Source organism: Vulpes vulpes, chromosome 5 (assembly GCF_048418805.1).
Source record: "Vulpes vulpes isolate BD-2025 chromosome 5, VulVul3, whole genome shotgun sequence".
In the NCBI taxonomy this organism is placed as follows: domain Eukaryota; kingdom Metazoa; phylum Chordata; class Mammalia; order Carnivora; family Canidae; genus Vulpes; species Vulpes vulpes.
In genome coordinates, this window is record NC_132784.1 from 87,705,984 (window position 1) to 87,726,791 (window position 20,808).

General features: G+C 40.8%; 1 protein-coding gene across 29 annotated transcripts in view; it reads right to left on the bottom strand.

The window, feature by feature from the left end:
* The window catches only part of LRRC4C (leucine rich repeat containing 4C), a 1,155,475-nt gene that overhangs the window by 19,281 nt on the left and 1,115,386 nt on the right, over positions 1–20,808 (bottom strand). For 13 of the 29 annotated variants that reach the window (XM_072759156.1, XM_072759161.1, XM_072759162.1 and 10 more), the window contains one exon: positions 2,062–2,128. The exons of the other annotated variants lie outside the window; for them this stretch is intronic. The gene's annotated coding sequence lies outside the window, so the exon portion shown is untranslated. The remainder of the gene's footprint in view (positions 1–2,061; positions 2,129–20,808) is intronic. 29 annotated transcript variants of the gene reach the window in all.

A 20,808-nucleotide genomic window follows, 5' to 3' on the forward strand; every position in this document is an offset into this window, starting at 1 on the left:
TTTTGTCTATGAGAAACCAAGACAGAGCATCTGGGCACCACAGCCAACTTTTCAACCGGCCTGTTGTGGGGTCTAGACTTCGACCACCAGCTCCAGACTGTTTTCTCCCTTCAGCACACTGCCTGTCGATGAATTTTGTGGGGTTAACTAAGAAGCCTAAACGCAAGTACCGAGCAAAATACCTGGCACACAGTAGGTACACGATATATAGCATGGGTTTTTTTTTTTTTTTTTCTTTCCTAAATAAACTCCTTCCTCCTCCTGGAATATGGTCAGCCCAGTGATTTTATGCTCCATTTAGAAGACTGAAAATCAGGGTTGAGGAGGAAGAAATGCATCAGTGTGGGTTCCCCGAATCAAGGAAAAGCCACCGCTGGGGTGGAAACATGGACCATGACCCACAGCCTGCAGACTTTCAACTGGCAGCCAAGGGTTCCTTCTTCCTAGCATGTGTTTCCTTAGTAAACTTCACTCTCAATTCTTTTGTTTTTGAAGAAAAACATTTCCAGCTAATAACACAATTACACTTAAGTATCAGAGCTCATTTTAGTATTATTGCATTTGTTAAATCTAACTGAGTCCAAATTACTTCCTTGTTGCTAATAAGAGAAGGGGGAGGAGGAGCAAGGGAGCAGGGGATGGGGGGAGGGGGAGGGGGAGGAGGAGGAGGAGGAGGAAGAGGAGGAGGAGGGGAACCGAGGGCGAGAGGGTTTCCAGGGTTAAAGGAAGAGAAAGAGATGTCTACACCGAGTAACAGAAAAACAGAGATAGCAACGCTGCGTGTAGCCTCAAGTCCAACGAATGTCAGTTAAACTTGCTGCCCACAGTTTCTATGGAAACCCCTTAAGTTAAGAGTGGAACACAGACATTTTTTGGACTGCAATTCACAAGCTGTTTATTTAATTATGATGAAACATGAGACTGTTAGGGACAATACTATTATCATACTGATAGCATTTAGAATTCAACGGATGGCTATGGCAAAATAAAAAGTTAAAAAAAAAAAAAACCCACACATTTAAGTCATTACCTTCATGTGAACTGCATGCAAATAAAACGCATCTTGTTTTTACAGGACTTCAGACGTTATTTCCCGCAGGCGAACCCCAAATTAGCCAAATGACATTCATTAAAAGGGAGTTCTTCAGAGGCCTCATGCCAATTATACCCCCCCATGCCCAGTGAACAAAACCAAGGTCACAGCATATTTTCAATTAAGCCCAGGATAGCACCAAAGTGCAGCACAGCTGGAAAAGCAAGCACGTTATTACCCCATAGATCATTTGTGAGCAATGAATAGGTCTCTGGTGTTTTTCTGTTTTATAGATATCTGAATATAAAAAAATAAAGAAAATAGCTTCAGATTAGCTTTTGCCTTCCAAAATAAACAACCACTTTTAGGGCAATACTCCTGGTGGCCTGAAGAAGAAGGATTGGAAGCCATCACTTTTCTGTCCCTGATGATTGGAAAAGCTTTGCTCAAGCCTTTAATTTGGCCACAGGGAACCATGTGATTGATGGACTCATTCATACCCTTGTTCCCTCACTGAAGGAACATGTAGTTTCCACCTACTATCTATCAGGCACTGTGCTAGGGACGAGGGAGGCAAGAAGATTAAACCCCAGTCCCTAGCTTAATTATGGACTCCTTAGAAGGGAATGCATTAATTTTATGGATAAATATTTATGGAGGGACAACTATGGCTTATAGGGATTAGACTAAATAGATCAATAAATCTAGGACCCTGCCTTCCAGGAGGTTACAATTAAATGGAGGCAAAAAGACACACAGTCATAAGTCTTAGAGCAAGGAGTCAGTGCCCCCACCTGCTTCCTCATGGCCTCTCGCTAAGGAGGTAGAAATGCTACCAATGGATGCTGCGCTACAGGCGGTGCATGTGTTCATGCGTACGGCACGACTGGCTGGTGGACGACAGGGCAAGGAGGGAGCTCTGGGAGTATTTCTGTAGGAGAACCCCCTTTCCAGATCTGCCTTCGAGTCACCCCTACCCTTACAAAATCTTCGGCCCATAAAGTAGAACCGAAGGAGGAGGCACTCACAAGAGAAGTGAATCCCAAGGAGAGTCATCTCTGGTGTCAAGCTGGGAACACGAAGGCTGTTTCTCAGCTGCCAAAGACAAACATACCAGAAATTTGCAAATATGACTCAGTGACTGTGTCTTTCCTACTATACAGCAGCCTGTTTTTTTTTTTTTGTTTTTTTTTTTTTTTTGAAATTCAGTAGTGGTTTGCAGGAGCTGGGCTTCCCACAAGTTGCGCGTGCTAGCAAAGCCAGTCGTTGCTGTGATTGGATTTGACAGTGTATAATGAGCCACTTCACATTAGCTGCTGTTGTAGTGTTCAGCATATTGTGGGAAAAGATTTAGCATGAATCATCACCCACCTAGCTCTCCACTGTGGTCTCTAATCTGTAAACAGGCAACGTGTTTGCCAATCTAAAATAAATAAATAAATAAATAAATACAAAATAAAAAAATATATGTAAAAAAAAGCATCCATTAGAACAATTCAGCACATTTCTGGATCTGCTGCCACCACCATCACCACAGACAACACTGGTGACAATATTTATTGAATTGCCACTGTATTTTAACATTCTCCTGGGCAGAGGGCCAAGGCAGCTATTTTAACCACTGGCCGTTTGGAACAATGCATTTTTTCATGCCAATGAGTCCGAAGGCCTATAGCCTACACTTGATTCTGACTTAGATGCATAACCTTCAATAGGTCACATTTTCTCTCTGATCCAGCATCTTAATCAAAACCGCCTCGGGAGTTCAAATGAGATAAAGTATTTTGAAGATGGGTAGGGAGTAGTTAAATAGAACACACCCAATTACCAAAGTCAAATGGGACGTTAAGAGTTTGACATAGGCATCGGCTGTACACTCGAGTTGTGTCTTTGTCCACATCCCAAAACAAAAGAGATAGTGTCTCCTCCTCCTATGCACCCCAATTCCCAACCCCTCGCCCCGGCCCCACACACATACTCCTATGGCAATGACAGATTAAAAATTAGATTCTGAGCTTGAGGGCCACACAGTGTTTGGGGCAAACATGGAGGGAGAGCACAAAGCACAGTGAGGTCAACTACAGAATCTCTGATTCCCACAAACACAGATCTTTACAGCCGAAGCTTCGACATACAGTTGGTGCAAACTGCATAGAGAAGAAACCCTGAACAAATACAGATGGAAAAAACCCACACAATTAGTAATCAAGATCAAGGGACTGACATGGTATTGAAGCCACCACGGATTCCATCAGCAATGGGATTGGAAAGAACAGCAGGGAGGCAGGTGTTAAAATCTTCAAGGAATGAGGAGGAGTGAAGTGCGGGTCTGTTGGTGACTCCTACAAGGAGGTGTTAGCAGGTGGTACAGTCTGATGCTGTAAGCTTCAAAGCTGGGCACTTTACCGTGTTAGATGGTTCTGTTTGGAACAGATAATGTAAGTAAATGTGCATCTCAGACTTCAAAGCAATATATCACTGGTGAGTATTATTATTATTACCACTTAAGTAAAATTGAATATACTTAAAAATTGTTTCAGAGGTGATCTGTGGGTTTTCCGTTATTGGTTTTAAAAGATGTGGAACTCAACCTCATAGGTAGTTTCCCCAAACCTCCTGGTTTCAAGAACCCTTGAGATAGGAAATATGAAATGTGACTGACAAGTCAACACGTCGGGGATTTATAGTGATGTGAGAGCGAGGCATTGGGTAACAATTAGCATGTGTAGAGCGGGGAAAGAAGAGGTAGGAGGAGAAAACCATGTTCATGGCTAAATCAAGTAGCCAATTCTCAGTTCTCGTATCAGATGAAAATGCGCAGCATTTGATGTAGTGACCACTCTGTCCTTTCCGAAACACTGTCTGCACTTGGCTCCTGGGAAACCACTCTCTCGATTCTCTATCTCCTTGGTTAATCTGCTCTACCTCCATCACTACTTGTGCCTTATCTGTCAGGCCACTACACCCTGGAGTGCATCAGGGTTGCACTTAGTGGACCCATTCTTTGTCTAGACTTCCTTTCCACGTGATCTCACAGTGGCTGTAAACACCATCTGCAAACAGACATCTCCAGTCTGTAACGCAGACTCGTATATACAACTGCTAACTCGAGACCTCCACATGGAGCCATCGAAAACCAATCTGTCCAAGACAAAACCCTTGATTCCAACTCAACCTCCATCCCCAGGAAAGATTTTACTAATAGCAACTCCAACCATTCGTTCATTCATTCAACAAAAAATGTTAAGCTCCTACCATATGCCAAGCATCGTTCCAGGGATCGTCCTCCTAGTAGTTGAGGCCAATGTCCCCTTGAATCTCCACGTGTTCCACCTCATCCCCACTATTGCCTCATGTTACCTCTACACCCAGTCCTGTCACCTTTACGTCCTATTGCCTATACATTAGAAATCATGTGTATGGAGTCTCGTCACCTCCACCACTAGTGGAGTGCAATCTTAGTGCATTCTCTAGCTGCATAAGTGAGTTATTCCAATAGCCTGGTCCAATGTCTGGTATCTTTGCTTCTATGTGTGCGTCTCCTCACTTTTTTCCTCCACACAGTGGAGAGATCCTGTCAGAATGAGAGTCAGATCACATTCATTCTTCTGTTCGATGCTCAAAGGCCTCTTATGTCACTCAGAGTAACATCAAGGTGTTTCCAGTAGCCTATGAGGCCATTTATATTTTTGTTCCATAGCCCTCCTACGTCTTTGATCTTATCCTGTTACCACTCTTGCTCTTACTCCCTCCACTCTGGCCACGCCGGTTCTACCCTGTTCCTCCAGTACGCCAAGCACATCTGCTACCTTAGAAAACTTGCAGTTGCTGTTCCTTCTGTTTGGAACATTCTTCATCCAAACAGACCTGTAGCCTTGCATGCATATGACCATGGTACCACCTTTCATCCAAATACCTACATGCTTTGCTTCTTTACTTCTTCCAGGTCAGAGAGGCCATCCTTGGCTATGCTGCCTAGAACATAACTGCCCTTCCCCTATTGCTCTCTCTTCCCTTATTTGGTTTTCTTTTTCTTCACTGTCCTTCTCACAACTAGAGATAATGCAAATGTATGCATTTCTGCCTTCTCCAACACTGTGAGGTCCCAGAACATGGAGTTTATGTGATTTGCTTATGGATGGAGCCCCATCCGCAGTCCAGTTTTACAGATGAAGAGACTAAAGCTTACTAGAGAAGTTGAGTGCCTCTCTGAGAGCTTCCCTGGAGAAAATGGAGATTATGTAGCAGGGAAGGGAGTGCAAAGATGGAGAGGGTAATGAATCCTGGATCAGGCATGTGATAGGGCCCAGATGTTAAGTAGATGTAGCAACTCTGTGACTTAGGCCCATTCTATCATCTTTTTATTTTTTTATTTTTTTTTAATTTTTATTTATTTATGATAGTCACAGAGAGATAGAGAGAGAGGCAGAGACACAGGCAGAGGGAGAAGTAGGCTCCATGCACCGGGAGCCCGACGTGGGATTCGATCCCGGGTCTCCAGGATCGCGCCCTGGGCCAAAGGCAGGCGCCAAACCACTGCGCCACCCAGGGATCCCTTCTATCATCTTTTTAGACTGCAATTCCTCCATCTGTAAAGTTCAGGGTCAACTTCAGAAGGTTATTCCAAACATGAAATGAGGTGACGCCCATAAACCAATAAGCTGGGCACATCATAAGCTCTTGGATAGCAGGAATGATTATTGTTATCTGAGAGAGTTTCATTCATTGCATATTAAATACTTCTCTACTGACCTGAGGAGTCACTAAACAAGTCACCCACTTTTATAAAATGATTATTTGGGGCTGAACGTGCTACTTATCCCCAAATACATGATCAGGCCTGGACACGGTAAAATATACCACCTTGATCTTTCACATAGCACCATCAACATAAGATTGGCAACAAGAAAGATGGTAATGAGAATCTTACTTTTTGCTTATATTGTACATTACAGATTCGAAAATCCTTTTATATTCATTATCCCATCTGACCTTCACAATTATAGGATGTAGGCAGAAGAGATTATATTTTTCCACTTTGCAGATGAAAATGTTAGTGTATAAGGAGGTTAAGTAATGTGGGTCATATTTATTTATTTTTAAAAAATATATTTTATATTTTATTTATTCATGAGAGAGAGAGAGAGACAGAGACAGAGACAGAGACACAGGCAGAGGGAGAAAGAGGCTCCATGCAGGGAGCCCGGCGTGGGACTCGATCCCGAGACTCCAGGATCATGCCCTGAGCCGAAGGCAGTGGCACTAAACCACTGAGCCACGCAGGCTGCCCAATGTGGTCATATTTAAAAGGAGAAAGACTGATACGTGAAAACAGTTAATACAAGAAGTTAAATATTTAGAGCTCTAGGCTAGTGCCTTGCCCAGTACATAATCTTTTACTGTGAACAAGTTAAGGGATGGAAGGAGGTACTTTTGTCATTCATTGTTCCTAGGTTCCCTAAAGTTGTAGGAACTTTTTTTTTTTTTTTTTGTGTGTGTGTGTGTGTGTGTGTGTGTGTGTGTGTTTAGAGAGAGATAGAAGAGGGGCAGAGGGTGAGGGAGACTCTTAAGCAGACTCCACACCCAGTGTGGAGCCTGATGCGGAACTCAATCTCACCACCCCCAGATGATGAACTGAGCTGAGATCAAGGGTTGGACGCTTAACCGACCAAGCCACCCAGATGCCCCACAACTTGCTTTTCTGTGTGCTTTTTAAACACATTGAACCATATGGATATAACAGAAAGAACACGTATTGAGCAATTATCAATGATTGTGTTAGACATCCGAGTTGTACTTGCCTACCCATGTGTCTTTCAGCATCAGTAGGCTCCATACCTTGTTAAGACAGGTACTATATTCCAGTTTATGTGCATACATAATCCAGTTACTGCCATTTAGTGCCCAATAAATGTTTCTTCAATAAGCAAATGAAATAGCTTAGTTATATACAGAAAGAACCACCTGAAAGTACACCCTGAGTCTGAGTCACACAGTTCATCCATGTGATTAGAATGAAACACATAAAATTGGTATGTCCCAAATCAGAAACTGACAATGATTTCATAGGGTTCAAACTAAGAGTTTTCAGACAGATGGTGATTTTGGAAATGTTCAGTTTGCCAATCAAATTTCTGGGACTTATGGAGATCCTTTTCAGTTTACGTCTGGTTGTATAAACTTTCATGTACCAACCAAGAGAAAAACAGCCAATAATTTTGTTTCAATGGAAAGTCTTCTAGCTTCAGACATTCAATATGTAGGACAGTAATTACAGACAAAACCAGAATAAGCACAGTCAGTACCAAGTTATAAAGGGTTCATTTTCTATTGATTACCTATAGCGGGGTCCACAGGCACAGGGCAGAGAAGACACTTGCTCTGACACAGCCTTAAAATCCAATTGTGAAGCCATTTGTACATCAGGGAAAACTTAGGTGTCCATGTGGTTTTCTCTTAACAAAGCTGCTCAAATATTATTAATTTTCAATAGTTCTATTCTGACTTGCTCCTTTGTCATCTGACTTGCCCACAGAGAGAATTAACCACTTATTTATCATTTTTTTCCATAGCGCTCTTCATTATACCACTTATCACCATGTGAGAACCAACACTGTATCCTATTAATCAACTGCCACTGCAGAACACTGCACTGGGCATACGCAGAAAATAATTTTAAATTAGAGTGAAGTGAGCATCTGAAATATAGACATGGGTGAAAATACATATGCTGTTTAAATATCTCTTTAGCTGCAACGGTACCCTAGTTTAACAACAGGGATCAGGATATGTGGGTACACGAGATGGTACAACAAAAGTGTCTTGATTTTCAAATAACCGCACCCAGTCAACCTCCTGCTCTAACCGATCTAAATCTATGGTCGGAAAGGACATGTGATAGCTGTGGTCTGTGTAAATGTGACGTTTATCTTCATGAAGAATGGATCAGGACTGGCACAGTCATGAATGACTTATCCCATCTCTCCTCACAAGTGAAGATAGATGACACAAAATATCAACCACCATGCATTATATATATTTATTTCACATTTACTCCTCCAGACACAAACATACAGGAGGCCTTTTCCTCAACCTTATTGTTTTTCATTTTCCAAATATACAGCTAACAGTAACAACAGAGAACCTCTGGGAAAGTCAGAGGCAATGAAAAATGCTGAAATGACTTCTATAGGACAAGCTATATCCTGCGAGATGTAACGTCAATACACCTTATCTCTGAGCACTCTAGAACGGCTGCGAGCCTTCAAGTAGGATTTCCATAGTTTTCTGGCTGCTATCATTAGGCTAATGTTATGAGAAAATCGCAAAGACCCTCCAAAGATACTGCACTAGTTTACTCTCCTACTTGCGGAAAATTCGTGAAGATGGTGGTTCTAACAGAGTAGCTTCTAATACCTCCTGGTCATATAGCAGTCCTTTTGGTTTACTGTATTCTCAGATGATATTCATTATCCTCAGGATACATGCATTCCTCAATTTCTGAGTTGGATTAGGATGACCTCATTAGGCTTCTTAAATTGCTGGTAAAGTGGACAGGACACAAAAGGCTGAATCATGGCATCATCAGGGATGCTCTCCCCTCCCAGCCCTCATGGCTAGATAATGTGGGTGCTCAGTGTCTGCCTACTTTTGGATATGGCCTTTTTATGTTCCAGGGCTGCAGTACCATTGAGAACATGTGGGATCATTTTAAGTTATTGCATTCAAACTTGAACCTAATATGAAGCTAGCCTTGCTGGGAAAGGATCTAGCCCCTTTGATCTAGTTCACTAGAAAATTACATCTGGATTATCAGAAAGCCAAGTCTCCTTCCTGCCAGAGCAGTTGACAGTTGCAGTTTTTTGCTTCCTATTGCCTGACTTTTCCCCATTGTTGTTAGTCCCTCCTTCCAGTTCATGGTAGGCAATGGACTCTCCCTATAGGTAGAACAAATCCTGGCCATGTTCTGTAGCCTCACTCTCACACTCAGCCTCATGACATCATTGTTCTAGATTTAGCCCTGATATTCTGCTCCAATAGCTTTTGCAGAGATATACTACTTTGGGAAATAGCACCAATTTAGTGCCAAGACCGTGCCCCCATATGTATTTGCGATCTCTTATGGGATTCCTGTCCTCTTTTATAAGTCTAAGTCTTTTGTAGTATAACATAACCCAAATCCCAGGACCTCAATGACTAAGGACTTGGTTTGTTTCTTAAATTCCTAGATATTGGACATTATCATCCTCATCCCCATCAGATTCGATAGCCTCTTGGTATGCATCTCATTTGACATTAATTGAATGCTTCCTGAATACCAGGGACTATTCTAGGCACTCAGGATTCTGTAGTGAGTCAGATAGTGAAGAGCATCTTTCATGGAGCTTCTTTCATGGAGCATCTAAGAGGGTAGACAGATAAACCAGAAAAGATCAGATAGAGATAAGTATTGAAATGAAAATAAAAGAGGGATGAGACAGGGAAAGGCTGAGGGGAAATATTATACAGATTTGGTCTAGCAAGATCACTTTGCAAAAGAAACGCTTAACTTCTATAATGGCAAGAAAGAACTCAAAGACAAAAAGATCTAGAAGAAAATATTCCAGGCAGAGAAGGCAGCTAATTTAAAGGCTCCAAGTTTGAGGGAGGGCTAGGCCTAAATGTTTGTGTCCTCCGTCAAATCCATAGGTTAAATCCCAATGCCCAATGTGGTGGTATTAGGATGTGAGGCCTTTGGGAGAGGTGTTGAGGTCATTAGGGTGAAGTCTTCATGAATGCTGGCTCCTGATCTCTGATTTCATGCCTCCAGAGCTATGAGAAATACATTGCTGTTCCTTATAAGCTACCTGGTCTGCGGTGTCTTGTTCCAGCAGGCCAGGGAGATGAAGACGGGAAGCGTATTCTACTTAAAGAATGGCAAGGGGTGAATTAGGCTAGTCCAATAGGACGAGAGTAGGCGTGCATCAGGGGAGGAGATGTGGATGGAGAGTGTGTTACTTTCCTTTGGTTTCCACAATAATTATCACAGTTTGATGGCTTAACACAACAGAAATCGATTCTCTCTCAGTTATGGAGGCCAGAAGCCTGAAATTGAGATGCCAGCAGGACTCCCCAGAGACTGTAGGGGAGAATTTGTCCTTTCCAGCTCTGGTGGCTCTGGGTTTTCCTTAGTTTGTGGACACATACTCCAATCTGCCTCAGCCTCCACACGGCCCTCTCCTCCATAGGTCTCTCCCATGGGTGGTCTCTTACCAGGACAATGGCCATTGTATACAGACCCATCTGGACAATCCAGATGTTCCCAGCTCAAGGGCCTCAATTTAATTACAAATGGAAAGAAAATTTCCCAAATAAGGTCACATCCACAGGTTCTGGGGGGTTGGGTGGGGACTTATCTTTTAGGGAGCCACCATTCAATCCACTACAGAGTTAGGCCTGGCAGCCTGGGAAAAACAATTTCTTTGCATTCTGTGTGCAATGACAAGCTGTCACAGAGTTTCACACTGGGGAATAATATAGTCCGATTTAGACTTTTAAACTATCGCTCTGGCGATGTGTGAGAACTGATGGAGGGGTCCATCGTAGATGAGTAGTGCCTGTGAGAGCGGCTTGATCTTGAGTGGCAGCAGCAAGAACAGAGAGAATTAGAAAATTAACGACTGTTTCTGGAGCAGCATCAAGAATATCTGCTTAGGGATTACATACGGGGATGGTGGTAAAAGAAACCAAAAAACCACCATCTGCCACCTACCCAATACAGCTGGCCAAATATCATCTGCTCCAGAACTCCCCACTGCCATGCTCCATATGCCTGCAAGAGTATTGAAGTGAAGGGATCACCTCCACTTCCCTTGCTCTCCTTACATCCTTGAAAATATTATCCTTTCCGTTAGCCTAGGCCTCGTCCTAGTTCCTACGGCTGGTGGTGCTTTGTCTAACTTTACTCCAGGAGTCTGCCCTTCTCAGTGACCAATCTCATTTTAAAACGAGGCTGTTCCAATTCTTTCTCATTCCAAGGCAGTTCCCAGGGGCATCCAAGCAGAACGTAACTGAGTGACTTGGTTACACCCTGAAAATGGCACACCATTCAAGTCCTACCCCCGCGTGCATTCTCTTCAGGACAAGGCAACTGAAAACTCTCTGGCCATAGGTCTGACAAAGTTTCAGAGCCTAACTAGACAACAATTACTATGTCAGTGGCCTGAGTGTGTTCTGTACCTGGATCTCTACAGAACTATAGCTTCTCAATTGTCTCTTTACTTTAGGGACCCCTCCTGAATACACAAAGAGATTGGCTTCATAAAAATAACACCGATTAGTTATGTTTTTTCTGAAGAAATTATGATTTCAAGTCAAGTATAATTTATCTCCTTCAATAATGCAAGTCAAGTGTAATCTACCTCCTTCATTAGACCAAAGTTCTGATAGAGCAGAGTCTTTTAAAATGTTCTGAGTAGTTCACTAAAGGTAGAGACGGCTGTGTGCTATCGTTTGTAAATTGAAGACCCTTGATAAAGGCCAAAGTTTCATCTTGAGCAAGCCATTTTATGGGAATGCGGCTGGCAGCCTAAGAAGGTACTGTTGGGTTCTAGGGGATGAATAAAGCAACATGAGATCCTTGTCATTATTCCCTGACCTTGGGCTGTTCCCCCATGAGCTGTTCCCATAAGACATTCCAGAGTGTCTGCGTAGTATTTCTTCTCGTAAGTGCTTGGTTTTAAATAAGCTCAACTTTTCAGAATGATTGCAACTTCCAGTTTTGATTTCAAAATTCCATTTATCTGTAGCTGTATTTTCAATTTATCAATTATGGCATGTAATTTGTCCTTTTGTCCTTTAAACGCAAAGTATATTGTAGGATTTGGTATTCCAAAACCAACAGTATTTAGAAAGTCTTATTAGAGCGAGAACTTGAAACATTCCGAGAAAATACAGGCCCACCTCGGAGACACTGCAGGTTCAGCTCCAGACAACCACGATGAAGCAAGGGATAAGATGAAGTGCATCAAAAGAATTGTTGGCTACTCAGTACATGGAAAAGTTATGTTTTACTACCCTTTTAGTCTGGGTAGTATGCAATATCATGGTCTAAACAATATGCATGCCTTAATTTAAAATATGTTATTGCTAAAAAATGCTAACTATATTTGAGCTCTCCGTGAGTTGTAATCATTGATCAAAGATGCTCATAGCAAATATAATAACAAAAAGGTCTGAAATAGTGTGAGAATCACCAAAATGCCACAGCCACAAAATTAGCAAATGTGATTGGAAAAAATGACATCAACAGACCCTCCTGACTGAGGGTTGCACAAACCTTCGATTTGGAAAAACAAACCAAAACCCAAACCAAAAGGAAACAAACAAAATTCCTCAGTATCTGCAAAGTGCAATAAAACAGAGCACAATAAAATGGGACATGCCTGTACACTCCCAGGCATGTGAACATTTGGCAAGGGTGAACAGAGGCGCTGCTGCTTTCTGGCTCTGGATTAGAGCATCTGTGCATCTGAAAGGCCTTTAATGTAACCCAATGTAATCCAAAATGGAAATTCTATAGAAATACAGGTCACCAACCTAATATCCATCAGCATGTGGAAAAAATGTTGTAAATGCTTACACTGACGTTTAGTTCTATTCATAGGTTGGGTTTGTTTAAATGAGAGCTGTTGTCCTCATCCTGAAGCCTGCCTCAAGTCAACTGTGGGTTAAGAGTAGAGATATGAGAGAGAGAGAGAGAGAAGCAAACCTCCTAGATGATGAATATTCATCACTTTACTCATTCATTTACTCATTAACTAATTATTTTGTTATCTTTGAGTCACCTAAACCTCACTGAGCATAAAATGATTTAGTGGGAATTGGGCAGACAGTGGAGTTGGGTGGATCTTAATTATGCTGTGATGCGAGAGCACAGTCCCTACGTCTGCATAAAGGGAAAATCCCCTTGCAGATGGAAATTTGGTCATTGATTTTTTTTTTTTTCACACTCCAGAGTCTGAAATCCTCCTCCCATTGTGACTGCCTGGAGAATCCTGATCAGGAATGAAAGTCTCAGATGTCGGGGAGAATTTTCAAATTGGAGTTAGAGAAGCCATTCCCAGGTTAATGAGCACAGAACAGCAGGCATTTTGAGGAGTTTATTTGGAGAAAGGAAACGTCTGCAGAAATCAAGTGATTAAGATGTGATACTCAAAGCGAACTCTGCGCGATCTCATTAGCAGAGACTAAGAATAGTCTACAAATGTAATAAGAGCCCTGATACAAGGTCACAAACATCCCAGTGCAGGCCAGCTGTGTGGGACCCAGTGAAGAGAAAGATGGAGAACCTGACTGGACCAGATCAGGAAATCTCTCCTAGGACAGAGCAGCATTTCTTCTCCAGTCCCAAGGGAGGAAGAACCAGAAATGCAAATGAAACTTTCCACTGCATATTATTCATAGATGCATAATATGTATGTATATATATATTAAAATGTGTACACTTTTGGGGGGGCTGTCAGTCAGTTAAGCATCTTCCTTCGGCTCAGGTCATGATCCTGGGGTCCTGAGATGGAGCCTCCCTGGTCGTGGGTGTTTATGTTTTAACTCCATGATATAGATTCAATTATTACCAATTAACTTATTTTTTTTAAGATTTTATTTATTTATTTGAGAGAGAGAGAGAATGAGAGGCAGAGAGGGAGCATGAACAGGGGCCACTCGTGTATCCCTATTCCTAATTAATTTAAATAACCTACAAATATTACGAAAAATACTAATTTTACGAATTAACTTACAAATATTACAAAAAATACGAATGTCACTTTCTCACAATCTTCTTCAGAAACTTCCCTAAAAGAACCCTTTACTCACCTGCACACAGTGACTCATCGCCTTTCTCTGATATTACATTATTTACTTATCTTTCTCTTTCTAAAACTACATTCCTGCCTTCAGAAGAATATAACCTTCATGAGTAGGGGGGGATTATATAACGTTCACGATCTTATTTCCTGAGGCTACAATAATGTTTGGCACATGATAAGTCACTCAAATAATTATTAAATGAAAAAAAAAATGAAGAACCTTTTTTTATGTCTTCATAAAATCACTACCTAAACTGTACCTCTCTCTACTGTTAGAAGAATAGGAATATTGAAATGGAGGTTTGGGCTAAGGAACCAAGACACAGTAGATGATATATTCCAAAGAGGGCACACATTTACAGTGGGGGCCATCATATGTTTGCACAGCTCAGAACTTCTTATACAGAGCAAAGCCATCAGTGAACCGAGAAAGCTCATGACGGGGATTTCTCTGGCGAGAGCCATGTAGTGAATCCCACTCCTAAAGAAAGTGGCAGGTAGTCTCTACACCCTAACCCTCAGCTTAGTGAGAGAAGGACTTCAGTAAGATCATTAGAGGATTTTTGGAGGTTCCTGTCAGTGGGTTATGACTTACAGTCACCAATTCCAAGACCAATTCCCAAAAGAGCTCCAAGGATTCCTATCCCTTACCTCAAGACTAAGGATAGGGCTGTGATAGCAGAGTGGAATATATAATATAACCATAGGAGGGTGGTGTCTAAATCCCATCTGAAAAAAATCTCAAAAGCAGGAGACCAAATGTTGGTCACACATATGAGGGAGTTGATGAGAGAATCTTGAAGATATTTTAGATTCTGTGTAAAAGGGTGGCTTGAAGAAGTAAACAGCCTACCAGAGGGAATCTGAAAGTATTTATGCACATCTAGCTGCTGACAGAGTAAGTGATATGTCAGGGAAGAGGACTTCACTCTCAGCAAGGCAAATTTGGGAGGAGTCAGAGAAGGGGAAGGTCACCAAAGAACACAAGCACAGGGAAGTTTACCCTGAGAAAGTCAGTTTCAAACATCTGGTAAACCCAAAGATGCTGATGTCAACTCAAGACAGTGCCAGGCAAGGAAAAGCTATTCCACACAACACTTTACCTGTTTTCCCTGATTATGATAACAGGTAAGAGTCAGAATTAGGGGTAGGCAGATGGGAGAAGAGAAATAATAGAAGGTTCTATACAATACAGAGAAGAACCCAGTCATGTCCATTCCCCAGTCTGTGATAATCAGGCTCCCTATCTGAAATCAGGCCTAGTTGAGGAAGGCAGGAATCTTAATACCGAAATAAGTTCAAAGTTTTGAATATTATATAATTTGGATATGTTAATTACATGCCATAGTGCCTTACATTATATACACATTTCCAGAATGTTCTCATCTAGGGGCAGAAGCCAAACTGGTTCCATTGAGTAAATTTTAAATGTGAGAGGAAAATCAAATTGCCTTGTAATTACATCCATAGTTTGTATTCCTTCAAAATAATAGTTACAATAATTTTACTGATTTCAAAATCACAGGGGGTCCACATTATGAACTTTCAGATATGAATTCCCTATCAAATTCTACATTTTTTTTATTTTATTTTTTATTTTTTTTTTTAATTTTTTTTTTTTTTTTTTTACATTTTTAAATTTTAACCTTACTTCCGTCAGATTTTCTTCACATTTTGCTAATGATCAATAATGAAGATAGTGGCAGTTAAGTAAATAATTAACTTGAGAATCAGGCTCCCAAATTGACACATATAAATTATTTTGCAACCAGCAACAAACAACTGCCAATATTTAAATATTTTTAAAGAATCTGGTATTTATAAAAGAGCTCATGACAGAAGGGTACATTCAGGAGTTTTTTTGTGGGTTTTGTTGTTGTTGTTTGTTTGCTTTTTTAAAATTAGAAGCAATAGGTCTTTCCATATTGTCTGGAAACAAATCTACTCTACAGAACAATTTAAAGAACCTGGAAGAATGAGATAAAATATCTATGTATACGTGTGTAGATGTGAGATGGGGTAAAATACATAGGACACAGAACTTAGGAAAATATAAAACAATGAATGCTTTTGGTGAAAAATAAGGCATTGAAAGGAACCTCTCCCAAGGATACTACTTAGCCTCAATGGGTCTTTGTGAGTTCTCATGTTTGTATAAAATAGTAGACCAGAAGGAATTGCGTTTGGTTGCCCAGATTTCCCCTTTGCTTCACTCTTTTTTATGGGAGTGTTTGAAACTTCAATATCCTGTAATAAAGAATAATCAATTGACCTGACTGGTCAAAAAGTTGAAAAATAGCCAAGTTGCATATCTATCCCAACTAGTATTTGTGTCTTTTGGAATCTTTAAGAAAAATACAATTTAGGGCAGCCCAGGTGGCTCAGCGGTTTAGCGCCACCTTCAGCCCAGGGCCTGATCCTGGAGACCCGGGATCGAGTCCCACGTCGGGCTCTCTGCATGGACCCTGCTTCTCCCTCTGCTTGTGTCTCTGCCTCTCTCTCTCTCTCTCTCTCTCTCTCTCTCTCTCTCTCTGGGTCTCTCATGAAAAAATAAATAAAATCTTAAAAAAAATAAAAATGCAATTTAAAAGCATTATTAATAGAAAAAAAACCCACAAACACTAACATTCTAATTTATGTGGACAAAATTCACCCTAAATAGAAGTCTTTTGTTGCAACTCATATGTCCTCATACCAACCAATTTGAAAATATTGCCACATATTCTATGCTCTGTCCAGAGCTACAGAGACAAAAGCAATTAGGGTTGTGATCGGTTTTGCTCCTTTCTCATTATTGACTTGGAATCCTAGAAACCATTACTGATGGTGAGGAAGAGAAACGGGGAAGCAAAGCAAAGGTAGTATTTTTACCCTCACACTTGTCCCTCGAGACCAGAAAAACACTATAAAGATAAATTTGGCTAAGAACTCAATATTTTAAATATTCATGAATGAGTGCGAGGGGACAAAGGGTCATGAATTCATCGTTCCAATTATTTAAGTTCTTACTCATCTTCATCTTTTTTATTATCTGGAGAATTGGTCCCCCCAAAAACAAAAAACAAAAACAAAAACAAAAACAAACCTGACCACTTATTGTACCAGATGTCATTCCAAGTCCCCAGTTTTGTTGTCTCCTCTCCAAGGGACCCAGTCTATTGGACTTTCATTAGCTCATAAACATCCCATGTGCAAATGCTCTACCCCTTTGCTTTCCTTTTGGCATTTCCTTTGGTGGAGAGGTTAAAGGAAAAGTGATTCTAATTTTTTTTTTTTTGGCACAGAACTAGAAAAAGACACCAATGGAATGGATTAAAAAAAAAATTGCTTCCTTAAGGCCCAGGGTAATAGGGAGAGCAACTTGTTTGAATATATCTGCTGTCTCTTGAAGATGAAAACGTCTTGCCATTATTCTGGCAGCTAGCAGGTTGCTCTGTAATCATGCCTTTGTCTGAGTACCAAGCTTCTGGAAGGAACCGGCAAGGGTTTTATCATCTTTGTAGCCACAAGTTCCTCTGCTAATTTCCTTGTTTTCTTAGGTTTGAGAGTGCCAAGTACTATACCGAGCTCCTTATGTAAGATATGTCAGTCCGTCCACTTCAATGACAAAGAAATAGTGACTTCATAAGATTAATCGCTTCGGTCAAAGCTGTAAGTAGGGAATCCCACTTGCTTGTCCAGGCTGTCCAAATTCAAAGATGAGGCACTTTAACCTGTATTTTTTAAGTCCTACTCAGAAGGAAAGGCTTCGACAATCTTTACGGTGATCATTTTCATGAAACAGGATTGAACTCCCAACTTCCCCATAGCCTTTCTGGATGAGATGTTCTCATTTGCCATCTCACCCCATCTACAAGCTTCATTATCCCTCTAATCACGTCCACTACCTATCTCTTCTGTCTTTTGTCTTCTATTATAGTTTTGTTAAAGGGCAGCAACCATATTGCACCTAGTCTTGATTAAGCAGGCATGCCATTTGTCAGGGAGCCAAGCAAGAAAAGTCCTTATAGTGGTCCCCTTAAGCCACTGCTTGGCATGTTTCCCAGAAAGCACAGTGCATCTTATCCATACCCAATCCACCATACCATGTGCAAGAACATTTATTCCCATTAAAGTTTCAGATCTATTTTTAACCAAATTTTATAATACAGCCCAGAGAGAATGATAGTTTCACATTATCCTGAAGGTTTGATTTTAATAAGGATTGGCCATCTCTCAGAGGGTTTAGAACAAAGTGTGCAGCATTTCAAAAGGAGTCACCACTTCCTTTGATGTTCTAAATCTCTTCTGATTCATACTGGAGGTGAGAGTAAGGGAATATAAAGTCCGCCTTAAAGAAATCACTGGGTTGTAACATATCTATGCTATAAAGACAAGTGACGGCAAGGTAGCAAGTATATACATTGAACTGTGGCTGATTTCAGTTCTATGGTAGGATGTGAAATTAAAAGAAATTATATATGAATGCTTATATCTATATATGTGTGAATATGTGGATGTTCTGAAATTCAACATGTTATTATATGTAAATTGGACTGTACGTTGCCCCTAGAGTTAATATATCTTATGAATAGAAATTGCTTATAATAGCATAACAGCAATTATGGTTACCTGGTTAGAAGTACCAAGTAAAAGAAAACTTTCAAGCCATGTGCGGTGGGCCCGACTCTAAGATGACCCCAAACCACACCATCATGTACTCTCCCCACCCTTTGAGCATGGGTAGGGCTTGTAACTTGCTTCCAAACAATGTAATATTACAAAAGTGCTGGGATAGTCACTGTCTTGATTGGAGTACATTATATGGCAAAGGTAGTAAGAGGTCATTCCTGTGATTACATGATGCTATGTAAGATCTGTCTTAGGAGGCTGTAGCAGGAAACTCACCTGCTGGCCTTCAAGAACTAAGCTGCCATGTTGTAAAAGAGCCAAGTGGCAAGAGATTGTAAGTAGCCTCTAGTCGCTGAGCATGTGGCCCAGCCGACAGCCAGAAATAAAACTAGGACCTCAGTCCTAAACTATAAGGAATTGAATCTTGCCAGTAATTACTTAAACTTAGAAAAGAACCCCACGCTCTACCTAGAGCATGGCCAATACTTGGATTGAAATCCTCTGAAAACCTGAACTGAAGACCTGGTCAAACAGGATCCAGAATCACGTCCTGAGAAACTGAAACAATAAATATACGTTGTTTAGAGCTAACATAGCTGAAGTAATTTAAAACACAGCAATAGAAAACTAATACATATAAATATATTTTCCCTCTTTATTTCCTGAAATTGTAGGGCCCATATTTCAATCACTAGCAAAAGTATCTCTTTCGATAATTCATCAGGATATGAGTAGAAAATGTTCTTCGGGGCGGGGGGGGGGTGTAAAAAGACATCTTGAATTAGATATTGCAGATGATGAACTAAGTGGACATAGATATGTGCTGTAGATGCTTCAGGAACAATTTACGGTTAATATCAATCTGGTAATTAAGATCAGGGCATGTTACCAAAGCAGGATATAAATATTTTTCTCCAGAAATCTTTAAAAAATATAAAAAGAATATCACCCTCAAACCAAATATATACAGAAGTATTTACTGGAAAACCATGCATCATACAAATATAATCTTAAGGAATTTATTCTGCTGTTAGCAAAAGTATGAGCATGTGAAATAAAAATGATGTATGACCAGTATATCATTTTCATGTGTGTATCTTGATGTGGGCCTATGTGTCTCTGTGTACGGGTCTGCAAAGTGTCTTTACGCCCACAGCTGCACGTGTCTATGTATGCCTCTGTAGATGTGTGTGTGTGTGTGTGTGTGTGTGTCTATATGCTTCTGTGACTGGGTGTTGTGGGAGTCTACGCGTGTGTCTGCATGGGGGCCAAGGATGTGTATGTGTCTGTGTGTGTGTGTGTGTGTATGAGGGAGTTTAATAAAAGGGGGAAAAAGACAGACGTCTCCAGAGACCTTTATAAATATTAATAAGCAATAGTGAGGAAAAAACAAACAAAAACCATTGACTTTGGATCGTGCAATCTAGTGTTAGTTCTAATTCTGCAATATACGGTTGAGTCTTGAACAATGTGGGGTTAGGTGCCCTGATCCCCCCCCCCCACACACACACACACAGTCAAAAAATCCATGTATAACGTTTGACCTCCCCAGAACTTAACTGCTAACAGACCACTGTTGACTGGAAGCCTTATCAATAACAGTTGGTTAACACATATTTTGCATGTTACACGTATCATATACTATATTCTTACAATACAGCAAGCTAGAAAAAAAGTGTTAAGAAAATCGTAGAAAGAGTAAATAGATTTACAGTACTATATATATTTATCAGAAGAAAAAAAACGAGCCAAAACACTGCATGTAAGTGGATCCACAGAGTTCAAATCTGTCATTGTCCAAAGGTCAACTCTACTAGCTCTGTGATTTTTGTAACCTGCTTCAGCTCTAAATCTTACTTTCCCTACATAAAAAAATGAATTTGATGGTAAGAATTAAAACCATCACTCTGCTGGTACAACCACTTTAGAATACCATTTGATCATCTTTAATAAAGCTGAACATACTCATGTCTATAGCCCAGTAATCCCAGTCCTAGGTATCTGTCCCCAGTTCAAGTGTGTATGTAGGTTTCCCAAAGGCATACATTAGAATGCGTAGAGCCTCAGCGCTTAGTCCTCACAGACCCAAACTAGAACGGCCCCAACGAGCACCAACACATAAATAGATCAACTGTGGCATATGCACCTAACAGGATACGGTATAGAAATGAAGACGAGCAACGTCTAGTCTCATAATAACATGAACAGGTATCACAAATACAGTGTGAACACAAGAAGCCGGATGCAGAAGAGCAGCACATGGTTTCCATAAAGCACACAAATAAGCCAATGTAATCGAGATAGGCCAACATACTC